Genomic DNA, 13,999 nt, shown 5'->3' with positions numbered 1-13,999 from the left:
TCACATCCTACCATACCCTTGTCTGTACATTATGCCCTAAATCTATTTGAGAATTTCAATAAGCATTTTTCTATGGCTGGCCATGCTTTCCACCTGGCTACCCAACATAGCTTCCTTCACTCATGCTGCCAAACATAACCTCGTAAAACTGACTATCCTACCGATCCTTGACTTTGGCGATGTCATTTACAAAATAGCCTCCAACACTCTACTCAGCAAATTGGATGTAGTCTATCACAGTGCCATCCGCTTGTCACCAAAGCGCTATATACTACCCACCACTGCGACATGTATGCTCTCGTTGGCTGGCCCTCGCTACATATTCATTGCCAAACCCACTGGCTGCAGGTCATCTATAAGTCTCTACTAAGTAAAGCCCCACCTTATCTCAGCTCACTGGTCACCATAGCAACACCTTCCTGTAGCACACGCTCCATCAGGTATATTTCACTGGTCATCCCCAAAGCCAACACCCCCTTTGACCGCTTTTCCTTCCGGTTCTCTGCTGCCAATGACTGGAACGAATTGCAAAAATCACTGAAGCTGGAGACATATCTCCCTCACTAACTTTAAGCACCAACTGTCAGAGCAGCTTACCGATTACTGCACCTGTACACAGCCCATCTGTAAATAGCCCACCCAACTACCTCATCCCAATATTGTTATTTTGCTCTTTTGCACCCCAGTATCACTACTTGCATATCATCATCTGCACATCTATCGCTCCAGTGTTAATGCTAAATTGTAATTATTTTGCCACTATGGCCTATTTATTGCCTTACTTCCCTAATCTTACTTACTACATTTGCACACACTGTATATAGATTTTTATTTTGTGTTATTGACTGTATGTTTGTTCATGTGTTGTTGTTTGTGTCACACTGCTTTGCTTTATCTTGGCCAGGTCACAGTCGTAAATGAGAACTTTGTTCTCAACTGACCTACCTGGTTAAATAAAGGTGAAATAAAATGTAAAAAATAAAATACCCACTTCTTCAGGCATCACTACACCACTGCATAGGGCCGATGTTAAAGGATAAGCAGACCATAAACTCGGACATAATAAGCCAGTAGGTCCAAATTATAAGAATTTACAACTATTACTGCCCATTGCAAAAAAAACATTTCACATTTAGCACACAAAAAAAGTTTAAAGTGGAATTGACAGCGATTTAACTACTTTGCAGATATGAAACAAACAGACTATTACATTCCCAGTTTATGCTACAAAACTATCTTTGAGGTTTTACAAATAGGTTATATTTGACTCATCATTCCATCAGGTACAATAAGGCATTGTTGGCAGAATAGATGGATGCAGTTCAATGCCCGATTAATATAATTCACCAATACATGTCTCGGGAGTGCAAAAAATATTGTTATCAGGTTGTAAATCACAGCTGGCCTGGTACATTGTTTGTTGCCTCCATTCGGAATGCACTGTTTCAGTTTCAATGACTCAATATTCTGGACAAAAACGGCTGAATGTAACTAAGGCTGGGAATGTCAATACAATCAAACTAGCAAGGGCAATGATCACAAGTCAATCAAACGTGGCTAATTGGCTAGCGAATATATTTAAGCAATCTAAAAACACATAGCCTAACGTTAGCTAGCTAGCTGCTAGGAGGATGTCATAGCATGCCATTGGAGGAGTGGGTGAGGGACTGACTTTTCCCCCTCATATTGTTTTTTGGTGGCTATACACAGCTAGAGATGCAGGTGTCATTTGGTTAGCTAGCAAGAACTTGAACGACTGTTATCCAGTTGACATATCTCTTGCGATCGCAAATTCCCTCTGGCTATCTACTCTGATTTCTCTGAAGTGTGCCAGAGCACAGAACAACTGATGAATTTACAAACACTCAGTAAACGTAGACACATGTTTTATAGTTAGTAAAGAATGCTCTAGATAACATGTAAACAGCCTAACCAGCTCTGCTATGGTGAATGAAATGGTCAGAGTGAGATGTTCTTTCATTTGTGTCTGCAACTAGCTAGCAAGCAAGTTACCTTGGGTGCTTGGTTGGGTCAATTATGCATTGACAGGCAAGCTGCAGAAGGACGAGGAGGCTACAGTTCCCCATGAGTGCAATTATGATGGCCAACTAACTGAAACAGTTTGAGAGGGTTTATCTACTATTCCTTCGTTAGATTTTAAGCTCATCTTGCTCTGGCTAGCATTAGTTGTTGATCTTGTTGTTGTGCATAGCTGGGGGAAAGCCTACCTTTTCATGGTTTAGTCAATAGGACTGTAAAGTTCCCAAATGTAAGAGGACTCCCGAGGTGTTTACATATTTGCAGAAATCTATTCAGGGATATTTTGTGGCTTTTGGTGAATGTGTTGTAAACACCCAGTGCAGTTCAAAGTTAAAGATGGCAAGCCCATGTGGCAAATAGCTTTTTGTAAACTGGTGCTCTGGTTGGCTATAGTGCACCGGTCTGTGTAGACTCAGGTCCTGGACATTGACAGATTTCTTTATTCAGTTTTATTTATTGCAGTGTCTATTAATTGTCCAAACGCACGGCTGCTTTCCCACTCTATATTACTATAGAATTTTCACAAATGCGTTAATACGTAATTCCCAAACCTTCTAAGAATTTATGAAAAGGTGAAAATGGCCATATCTAAGTGGTTGCTTGTCAGATTTTTTTTTTTAAGTGTCATTCTTCCAGGGGGTTATATGGAAACGTTTTAATAAGATTTAATGTGCCTAAATGCTTTCAGTTCCACTAAATGCAACAACCGGGAGACACATTGAGCGGCGCACAATTGGCCCAGCGTCTCCTGGCTTAGAGCGTCTCCTGGCTTAGGGCGCAGTGCACGCTGACACGGTCGCCAGGTGTAAAGTGTTTCCTCCGACACATTGGTGTGGCTGGCTTTCGGGTTAAGCAGGCATTGTGTCAAGAAGCAGTGCGGCTTGGTTGAGTTGTTTTGGAGGACGCATGGCTCTCGACCCGTCGCCTCTCCCGAATCCGTACGGGAGCGGCAGTGATGAGACAAGACTGTAACTACCAATTGGATACAACAAAATTGGGGAGAAAAGCGGTTGATGATCATTTGCAACTTAACTTTTTGTTGAAAGGTATTCTTGAAAAGGGAGAAGCTAACAAATGAGCAACAACATCATCTTTGATAACACCTGCTGCAGTCGCTGCAAACTAGCCAACAACAAAGCTAGCTAGCTAGACCTTAAGAAAATTACTGCGCAGTGACCTGTTGGTCTTCAAGAAGGCAGAAGTTTCCATTCGTTTTTGTAAAAACGGTCCCACTGTCACGACTTCCGCCGAAGTTGGCTCCCCTGCCTGTTCGGGCGGTGCTCGGCGGTCGTAGTCACCGTCCTACTAGCCGCTACCGATCCCTTTTTCGTTTGTCTGTTGGTTTTGTCTTATTAGTTTCACCTGTGTGTATTTTGGTTTCATTAGCTTCCCTATATGTAGTAGTTTGACCCGCCCTTGTTTTGTGCGGGATTGTCTTTTGTTACGTGTGAAGGTTGTGGTGTATTTTATTTTCTATACTGGACACCCTGTGGTTTTGGGTTGTCTGGTATAGTGTCCTGCGCCCTGTATTGTATTGGGCTTATCAGTTTGGTGTGCAATAGTAAAGCACTTTACTCCGTTACTCTCTCTCTGCATCTGATTCCTGCACACACACCTAGTCCCGCGTGACACCCCCATTAAGTCAAAATGTGATTGGTTTATTCCATTGTCACTTCAAAATTTGGCCCTAATACAGTTGAATGGCAGATGCCTTTATCTAGCTTCTGATGGCCTACCTAGACAATGGCTGACATAGCTAGCTAGATTTATCTCACCAGAGACCAACAAAGAAAAATCCTGATTGGATATTTTTTTCTCTTCAGTGTTAACCCTTTCCTTTCCAACAAAAACTGAAAATACTAAATCAGAACATCATTGAAAATAATTATATAATTATTATTATAATCATCATTTTATAAATCATAAACACTTCTCTGAAGGCATAGAAGGCCCTTTGTTCCCCATTATGTTTCTGTTAGAGCCACTACAAATTATTACTATTTTCCCATTAAAAAAAAAACTATTCTGAATGTCTAAAGAATCCATATGGCCTTCTGAAATATGAACATGGAAATACTGGACATTTTGAACGCTTATTATGGTGGTGATTTGAGAGAATTACAATCATGGTCTTGAATTGGACACGCATTTTTCTGGTCTCGGTTTTGACTTGGTCTCGGAAACCTTGTCCCCCTCCCGTTCTTGGTTCTTGACTTGGTTTTTAAATTCCAGTTAGGTAACTACTGACACAACATACAAAAATAAATACAATTTAGCTGTAATGCTTTTGAATATATTGGACATGTTGTCAAACCATGAAGAAATAGGACATCGCAATAATCATAGGGATAACGGTAACTCAATACTTACATAAGACTGTGGCTTATATGACCTTTTGCTCTTTCTCTGCTGATCCATTTTGAGGTCTATGTTGGAAGAGCACAGGTTCTAAGAAGAAACTCCCCCACAAATCTTAGGTCAAATTATTATTAGGTACACACGGTATGGTATGTTTAAATTGTTGTATGTTTAAATTGTTTCATTATCACGAGGGAGTCTTCTATTCATTCATGGCACGGACACTTTCCCTGCTAGAATGAGATGCAGATTTGAAAATTGTTGAGATGCTGTAACCTTGACTACCTAGCATTAGAATGTGTATGTCTAGAATTAGAACTAATGATAATTCTATGGACTAATGACCCTCTAATTATATTCATGGACTCAATAAACAATGTTCACAGTATGAAACAAAAATAAAATCAACTTCACAACAGGAACAAAATATTTGTCATGTTATTTACACTTGTTACATAATTTAAAAAAGTTGTTTTGGTATTTGTATGTGATATACATATCTAATTGATAAACTATTGCTTAGACCAGTGGTATCTGTCCTCTCTTGATTGAAGTGATAAAACAAGTAACCCTTAAATTACCAGGTAAGTTGACTGAGAACCGAGAATGTAGCCAGGACACCAGGGTTACCACCCCTACAATAAGTGCCATGGGATCTTTAGTGACCACAGAGAGTCAGGACACCCATTTAACATCCCATCCAAAGAAAGCACCCTACACAGGGCCATAGCCCCATTCACTGCCCTGGGATATTATTTGTTTTAGACCAGAGGAAACAGGGCATCCTACTGGCCCTCCAACACCACTACCTGCATCATCTGGTCTCCCATCCAGGGACCAACCAGGACCAACCCTGGTTAGTTTGAGGCAAGCCAGCAGTAGGGTACATGGTGGTATGCAGCTGGCCAGGTTACCTAAGGTTTTAAGGTACACAGCTGTGTATTACTACATTTTATAGGTACCATTCATGAGCAACGTGTGGCAGCATTCAAACAAATCTTAATTAATAGCAAATAAACACATTATCCACAGACACATTCCTTACTTATTTGCTTATTTCTTTCTGCCCCTTTAGTCTCCATCTCCACCCATACCTCTCTCCCTCCCACTTTTCAGAGAGAGAGAGAGAGAGAGAGAGAGAGCATAGCCTTGCTATTGAGAGGCCACTGTAGGCAGACCTGGCTCTCAAGAGAAGACATGTGCTCACTGCCCACAAAAGGAGGTGCAAAGTTGAGCTGCACATCCTAACCTGCCAGATGTATGACCATATTAGAGACACATATTTCCCTCAGATTACACAGACCCACATTTTTTTTTAACAAATCCAGTTTTGATAAACTCCCATATCAATTGGGTGAAATACCATGATGTGAAATCACAGCAGCAGGATTTGTGACCTGTTGCCACAAGGGCAACCAGTGAAAAACAAACACCATTGTAAATACTACCCATCTTTATGTTTATTTATTTTCTCTTTTGTACTATAACTTATCGTTATAACACTGTACATGGCCACAATGACATTTGAAATGTCTCTATTTCTCTGAAACCTTTGTGAGTGTAATGTTTACAGTTAATTTTTTATTGTTTATTTCACTTTTGCTTACTATCTATTCACTTGCGTTGGCAATGTAAACATGCAGTGCCTTGCGAAAGTATTCGGCCCCCTTGAACTTTGCGACCTTTTGCCACATTTCAGGCTTCAAACAATAAAGATATAAAACTGTATTTTTTTGTGAAGAATCAACAACAAGTGGGACACAATCATGAAGTGGAACGACATTTATTGGATATTTCAAACTTTTCAGCCCCTTTCCTTTCAGTGCAGCAAACTCTCTCCAGAAGTTCAGTGAGGATCTCTGAATGATCCAATGTTGACCTAAATGACTAATGATGATAAATACAATCCACCTGTGTGTAATCAAGTCTCCGTATAAATGCACCTGCACTGTGATAGTCTCAGAGGTCCGTTAAAAGCGCAGAGAGCATCATGAAGAACAAGGAACACACCAGGCAGGTCCGAGATACTGTTGTGAAGAAGTTTAAAGCCGGATTTGGATACAAAAAGATTTCCCAAGCTTTAAACATCCCAAGGAGCACTGTGCAAGCGATAATATTGAAATGGAAGGAGTATCAGACCACTGCAAATCTACCAAGACCTGGCCGTCCCTCTAAACTTTCAGCTCATACAAGTAGAAGACTGATCAGAGATGCAGCCAAGAGGCCCATGATCACTCTGGATTAACTGCAGAGATCTACAGCTGAGGTGGGAGACTCTGTCCATAGGACAACAATCAGTCGTATATTGCACAAATCTGGCCTTTATGGAAGAGTGGCAAGAAGAAAGCCATTTCTTAAAGATATCCATAAAAAGTGTTGTTTAAAGTTTGCCACAACCCACCTGGGAGACACACCAAACATGTGGAAGAAGGTGCTCTGGTCAGATGAAACCAAAATTGAACTTTTTGGCAACAATGCAAAACGTTATGTTTGGCGTAAAAGCAACACAGCTCATCACCCTGAACACACCATCCCCACTGTCAAACATGGTGGTGGCAGCATCATGGTTTGGGCCTGCTTTTCTTCAGCAGGGACAGGGAAGATGGTTAAAATTGATGGGAAGATGGATGGAGCCAAATACCGGACCATTCTGGAAGAAAACCCGATGGAGTCTGCAAAAGACCTGAGACTGGGACGGAGATTTGTCTTCCAACAAGACAATGATCCAAAACATAAAGCAAAATCTACAATGGAATGGTTCAAAAATAAACATATCCAGGTGTTAGAATGGCCAAGTCAAAGTCCAGACCTGAATCCAACTGAGAATCTGTGGAAAGAACTGAAAACTGCTGTTCACAAATGCTCTCCATCCAACCTCACTGAGCTCGAGCTGTTTTGCAAGGAGGAATGGGAAAAAATGTCAGTCTCTCGATGTGCAAAACTGCTAGAGACATACCCCAAGCGACTTACAGCTGTAATCGCAGCAAAAGGTGGCGCTACAAAGTATTAACTTAAGGGTGCTGAATAATTTTGCACGCCCAATTTCTCCGTTTTTGATTTGTTAAAAAGGTTTGAAATATCCAATAAATGTCGTTCCACTTCATGATTGTGTCCCACTTGTTGTTGATTCTTCACAAAAAAATACAGTTTTATATCTATATGTTTGAAGCCTGAACTGTGGCAAAAGGTCGCAAAGTTCAAGGGGGCCGAATACTTTCGCAAGGCACAGGTATGTTTCCTATGCCAATAAAGCCCTTTGAATTGAGAGAATAAAATGTGGTGGCTTGGATAATTGGGAGACTGACAACTTGACAGGACATAACACATCGATGGGAAGAGCCCCCGTTGCTCTCTAAACTCTTTCTCACTCAAAGGAGCACTTACAAAGGTGATACTAACTAATAAGGAACACTAGGCTGGGGTTGCTCACTCTGTGCTTTACCTGTGTTTTGAGTTGTAGACCTGTTGATGCAGGTTTTTATAGTGTTCTCAGGTTGGTGTTCAAATCCTTGTGTGTGTGAGAGCCACTGTGTGTCCAAATTCCTCTTTAGCTAGCAGGGGTGGGTGGGGGATTTGGCTTTGTGATCATCTGATCACATTTCTTTTAAAAACTACCCAACACCACCTCACCAGCCTGGCTCCCTCTACACTATACTTCCGTTCTTGGTTGCCAAAGGAAGCTTTGCCTAATCTCTGCACCCCTAACAAACATGAGGTGAGGAACTCTGAAACTCACTGAAGGAGTGGATATAATAACTTGAGTCTTTGTGAAATGGTATGGGTGGCAGGTAGCGGAGCGGTTAAGAGCATTGGGCCAGTAACCGAAAGGTTCGAATCCCTGAGGCCAACTAGGTGAAAAATATGTTGATGTGCAAGGCACTTAACCGTAATTGCTCTGGATAAGAGCATCTGCTAAAATATGGAAGAGAAAAGTAACCTTTCATTAGTTGATATACAGTAACTGAATGCTGTTAGTGAAGTGTTTTAGCCTATTGTTGTTTTCTCAAGTCCAACCCAGAAGCATGGAATGATGGAATTAAGAACATTATGATTGTAGTCACTTGTAAAAACACCACTTTGAGGAAAATTGGAGCTCAATTTAAAGAGTTGTTAAAATAACATGTTTTAATCGGCTGAAGACTGTTGCCATATTTCCACATCGAATAAGGGTGCTTTCACGGGCACATATACTACAGGAATTCCACCTGTGCTTTCAATCACTTGCTGCCAAGGGCGGTTTGAGGTAAACCAAACTCACTAATCTAGGCCATCAGTCTTGTGAGACCACACCATACAGTACATGATTGTGCTTTGGAGTCTTTGTGCAGTGTCTGCTGTGGCTGTTTCATAGTGTCCCATTAGCTGTTTATTCTTCAGGAGCTGGATGATGGTAAAGAACTCACTACCAGGGCTGGAGACCTGGAAGGCTAACAGAGAGAACAGATACCCCTACATATTGCCTTGAGAGTATCAAAGCACACACCATATCATAGCACCACCACATGCTGCCCCTGAGTAATAGGAGTGTAATTACCATGACTATATAACCTGCTGTATCTAAGTACATGAACACATCCTTCACATCTCTCCCATGTCCGGTAATGCTTCCCACTTTCTGATCACGTTGATTAATAACAGTCCCTGTGATTTCAGATTACCACTGTAGAGTGAAGCTATATCAACGCTAGTTATGTCCCTGTAAGTACTCTGTCTGTCCATATATCCATTCATCAAGTCAGCGGTTTGCTTTTCAGGGGGCTGTACAGAGCCAGACTTAATCTGTAGCCAGGGTCCTTTGCACAGCACCATGGCTGACTTCTGGAGGATGGTGTGGGAGCAGAATGTTAGGATCATCTTCATGGTGACCCCCCTGAAACAGAAGGACATGGTGAGTGAGGGATTTGATGGTGATTGGACACTGAACAATAATCAAAATGTAGAAAATCGTCATGGGTAATATGTTGATTACATTCACAGCATCAAGTTCGACCAATAGACGTGCATAGTTCTTCTGGTTTCACATTGCTCAGAATGCTGCCCATGAATTTAGGAAGATCTTCATAAGCATATTCTTGCCACTTGATTTGGGTGCTGCACAGAGTATGGGTGTATCTAGCAAAATGTGTCAGAAGTGTCACATTTCCTGCTGTGCATTGTCGTGGAAATTTCCTGTATTACCAAATCATGAGAGAGCAAACCACACACAAGTCAGAGTTATCATAAAGTCCATCTTTAATTATATGAGCTTCACCATAGCCCTGTGACTCTCAGATCAATTCAGAGTCCATAAATTAATTCTCTGAGAGTGCTTACATAATGGCACCTGAGATCATTTATAGCAAAGACACACATAGCCAGACAGCATTGGCTATAAATTATCGTTCAGTTTGGTCTCCTAAACTAAGTTCTTATCTCGTTCTTGGTACCACTTAGAACCAAAACTTTACCTCATCCAATGGCATATATCAATTGTCAATTCTAGACACTCCCAACAAAAATACAACCCCTCCTGGACAAGCTCACAGAGACAGTGAGCCTCCTATGCCATATACTAAATCAAGAGAAAGGCAACCTCAGAGGGGACAAGTAATAGTTACAGACACATTCCCATAACAAGACAAGCCCTCTCTGGGGCCCAAGTAACTTTTCCCACATAAGCATACTTATGAACATTGATAAAACATCTTATTTATCAATGTTACCTAAAGAATTCTGATTCCGCTACCACAGCATGCAGTCATTTCTCTACTTCTATTAGTTAGATCATGTTACTCCAGGTGCTGTGTGACGAGTACTGAGTATGGAGTGGTAAAGGTTACCACAGTGTCTCGTAAACGGGGTCCAGATTATTTCATCACCATCATTCACTTACGACAGGTGAGGCCGAGATCGTCATCTATTTTAATGTAACACCATTAGTCTCAGCCATTGGTCGACAGATTTAGGCTAATTCCAAGTTTAATCGTCTGTCTGTTGTGTGTGTGGTAGAGTGTTGATAGTGTGTGTGGTTGTGTTGATAGTGAGTGTGTCTGTGTTTCCGAGGGGCTGTCCCGTAGACAGCACAGTATTACTACCCTGCCTAGCTGGACCAATGGCTGAGACCAATGGTTGACAAACCAATGTAAAAAGTGGTTTGTCAACCATGACTGTAAGCCTATCTTAAAAGAAACATTTTCAAACAGAAAACCAAAGTCAGTGTTCCTAAATGACAAATTCATGTGGCACCTCTTCCATTTTCAAAGTGTTTTCTCCCATTTGCTCCAATTGAACACAACCCTGGTCAGAGGGGCCAAAGGTCTGCAAGTCATTCACTGCCACTGTGGTGATAGTTGTTAAGGAGGGCACTATGGCCTGAGCATTATTCACTGTGCCTCCAGCCAGCTCAATGAGGTCATCCCAGATAATGCAAAGCTGGCAGGAAAAACAGAGAGGAAAGTACATCCTGAGTGTGAACTTTCAGGTGACTCCATATACCTGTTCACGGCTGGGCAATACTCAGGTAAGGAAAACAATTATGAAAGTGAAAGAAAAAAAAAAGGAAGAAAATGCAGAAGCATAATCATGACAAAGAGAAACAAGTAGCAGTGAGCAAGACTGGTTAACAAAAAAATATCTAGAAATACAGTGCATTCGGAAAGTATTCAGACCCCTCGACTTTTTACAGATATTGTTACGTTACAGCCCTATTCTAAAATGGATCAAATAATTAAAATCTTAATCTACACACATTACCCCATAATGACAAAGTAAAGTGTTTTTACAAAAAATTGATTGGTGCACTCCACCAATCAGGCCTTTCTGGTAGAATGGCGAGACAGAAGCCACTCCTCAGTAAAAGGCACAACAGTCCACTTGGGAGTTTGCCAAAAGGCACCTAAAGACTCTCAGACCATGAGAAACAAGATTCTCTAGTCTGATGAAACCAAGATTGAACTCTTTGGCCTGAATGCCCAATGTCCAACCTAAAGGCACCATCTCTATGGTGAAGCATGGTGGTGGCGGCATCTGTGGGGATGTTTTTCAACGGCAGGGACTGGGAGATTAGTTAGGATCAAGGGAAAGATGAATTGAGCAAAGTACAGCAATATCCTTGATGGAAACCTGCTCCAGAGCACTCAGGACCTCCAACTGCGGCGACGGTTCACCTAACAGAAGAACGACCCTAAGCACACAGCCAGGACAACACAGGAGTAGCTTCGGGACAAGTCTCTGAATGTCCTTGAGTGGCCCAGCCAGAGCCCAGACTTAAACCTGATCTAACATCTCTGGAGAGACCTGAAAATAGCTGTGCAGCGATGCTCCCCATCCAACCTGACAGCTTGAGAGGATCTGCAGAGAGAAATGGGAGAAAATCCCCCAAAATAGGTGTGCCAAGCTTGTATGGTCATACCCAAGAAGACTCAAGGCTGTAATCGCTGCAATAAAGTACTAATGGGTAAAGGGTAAATGTGACTTACTTTTTTTTTTTTGCAAAAGTCTAAACCTGTATTTGCTTTGTCATAATGTGGTAGTGTATAGATTGAGGAGGAAAAAAATATTTGATCAATTTTAGAATAAGGCTGTAACGTAACAATCTGGAATAAATCAAGGGTGTCTGAATACTTTCTGAATGCACTTTAATAATTGCCACTCATTTTTAGGAGAGTGGCAGTGAGACAGACAGAGACAGAATGATGAGGGAGAAAGAAGGGAGAGAAAGGAGAACGAGGAAAAAGTCCTGACCTGTATTATGTCTTGGCCTTGCGGCTGTGGTCATATGGGGCGAGAGCTGCTGCTGTCATGACATCACCTTCTGCTGGGACACCTGTACCTGCTGTTGCTGAAGGTAGAGCACAATGTGGTTATAATATGGATAATGTCAACAACTCCATATTGTCTTTCACTAACTGTACCTTGTCTTTCCTGCCCTCAGTCTCTTACCAGACAGACAGTTCCAGCAGTGACCCAGCCACCTCGGTGCTGTCTGTGTAGATGCAGTTGACCCCCTGCTGGTAAACCATGGTGGTGGTTGTAGTGATAACACCTGCTTGCTGGTTGAACTCCTGCAGTGCCTCTGAGCTCTTGTTGGACAGGGACTCCAGGAACTCCTTCATCCGATACTGGGACACTGTGGACCTTCAGCCTCACTAGCTCCTCAAACAAGCCTTCCATACTATTCGCTACTCTAAGGTGACAAACAAGATGCATGTCAATTAGTATTGTACCATAACCCTGCCGTTAATGACTTACTGTCATGAAGGCATACGTTACAATGGCTGTACATCAATGGGGTTGTGGTACACAGCTAGTCAGATTTGGTCGGTTCACAAGAAACATGCTTCAGTTTTGGATGGAAAATAAAGTTTTAGATCAATAATATTTGCTGAGGAAAATGTTAACTATTGTGGCCGTCCACTCACTGAAGATAGTAGGATCTAGATTCCTGTTCAGCAAGTGTTGCTTTCAGTATGACAGAACAGTGTGCAACGTTGAATTAAACCGAAACGGTACTGTACGGCCAGGGGTGTATTCATTAGCCGAACTCTGTTGCAAAACATTTGGTCTGTTGCAAAGGAGGGAACGTTTAAACAAAAGTCCTTGCAGCAAAGCTAATATAACAAATGATTCCAAGTAGATGTTTGCTGTGCTAATTCCAAAAAGAGTCGATGTAAAAAAATATATCCACAGGGAAATGCACATGCAAGATATTACCGTGCAGCACGATTTTAAATTGTCACACCTCGCCATGCTCACCAAACGTACCGCAAACGCTGTTGAAGAACTGTGTGCATGGTTCAGTACAAACCGTCATGCAACGTAGCAAACGTGGAAGTGAACTGAACGCCCCTCAGGACTTTGTCAGTGGTTGAATCCAGGAACGTTACACATCAGAAACTAAAGGGTTATATTTGATGGCCTGGGTGGTCGGGATTCAGCGAATGCCTCAGAAGCTCGGTGTTTTTCTAGTCATAGGAATTAAACCACCACTCGGAACAACTACTAACAGGTAGGGCATGCGCTCGACTGGAAAGTCTTGCTTGTTTCTTTGCTCGAGCACGTAGGTCAATTTGGGAGAACACCAGATTAAACGATGTCAAATTTAACAGGATTAAAACCATTGTTCATATTGTCATTGATAATGAACAAATGACACATTTGCATTAGCTAGTTACTACTGTAGCGTTAAAGGTGGGTTACTGGTGCTGACTAACGTTAACTGCCTACAAAATAATGTGCAGCTCTTGAGCAAATAGAAGATGGCAAGTCAATGAAAGTACAAAAAATATATAATACGGGGGATAGAATAACTAGTTAGTTTAGTATTCCAGATACTGTAACGTTAACTGCAGCTAACTCCCCTCCCTGCCTTTACCTTCTTCCATCCAACTTGACTGTTTGGATGGACACGCCCGTAGAAGCGTTATTCTTGTGCATTGGAGCCACAAATGGTCTCTGTGCTCTTTTATTACATTCCCTTTTCTTTTCCACTCAGATTTCACTGAGCGCCATTTTACAGTTACACTCCAGTCGCAGTGTTGTCAACTCATTTTCTGGGTAAATTGCGAGAGGCAGGTTGATTTGTTGCTAAATGACGTTGTGATGTTATTGCGTGATAACGTAA

The 13,999-nt window shown here is 41.7% G+C and overlaps 1 long non-coding RNA gene across 2 annotated transcripts; it reads right to left on the bottom strand.

The window, feature by feature from the left end:
• Positions 1–9,053: 9,053 nt before the first annotated feature.
• On the bottom strand, positions 9,054–13,352 carry LOC139417214 (uncharacterized). Of its 2 annotated transcripts, none has more exons than XR_011635167.1 (4): positions 13,141–13,352; positions 12,319–12,562; positions 12,121–12,217; positions 9,054–9,268 (listed from the first exon to the last, which is right to left on the bottom strand). It is a non-coding gene; the product is annotated as an uncharacterized lncRNA (long non-coding RNA). The 2 variants fall into 2 exon arrangements; XR_011635168.1 differs by lacking the exon at positions 13,141–13,352 and adding an exon at positions 12,798–13,116.
• Between the last annotated feature and the right edge of the window lie 647 nt (positions 13,353–13,999).

Source organism: Oncorhynchus clarkii, chromosome 9 (assembly GCF_045791955.1).
Source record: "Oncorhynchus clarkii lewisi isolate Uvic-CL-2024 chromosome 9, UVic_Ocla_1.0, whole genome shotgun sequence".
In the NCBI taxonomy this organism is placed as follows: domain Eukaryota; kingdom Metazoa; phylum Chordata; class Actinopteri; order Salmoniformes; family Salmonidae; genus Oncorhynchus; species Oncorhynchus clarkii.
This window is presented reverse-complemented; position numbering and strand designations above follow the sequence as displayed.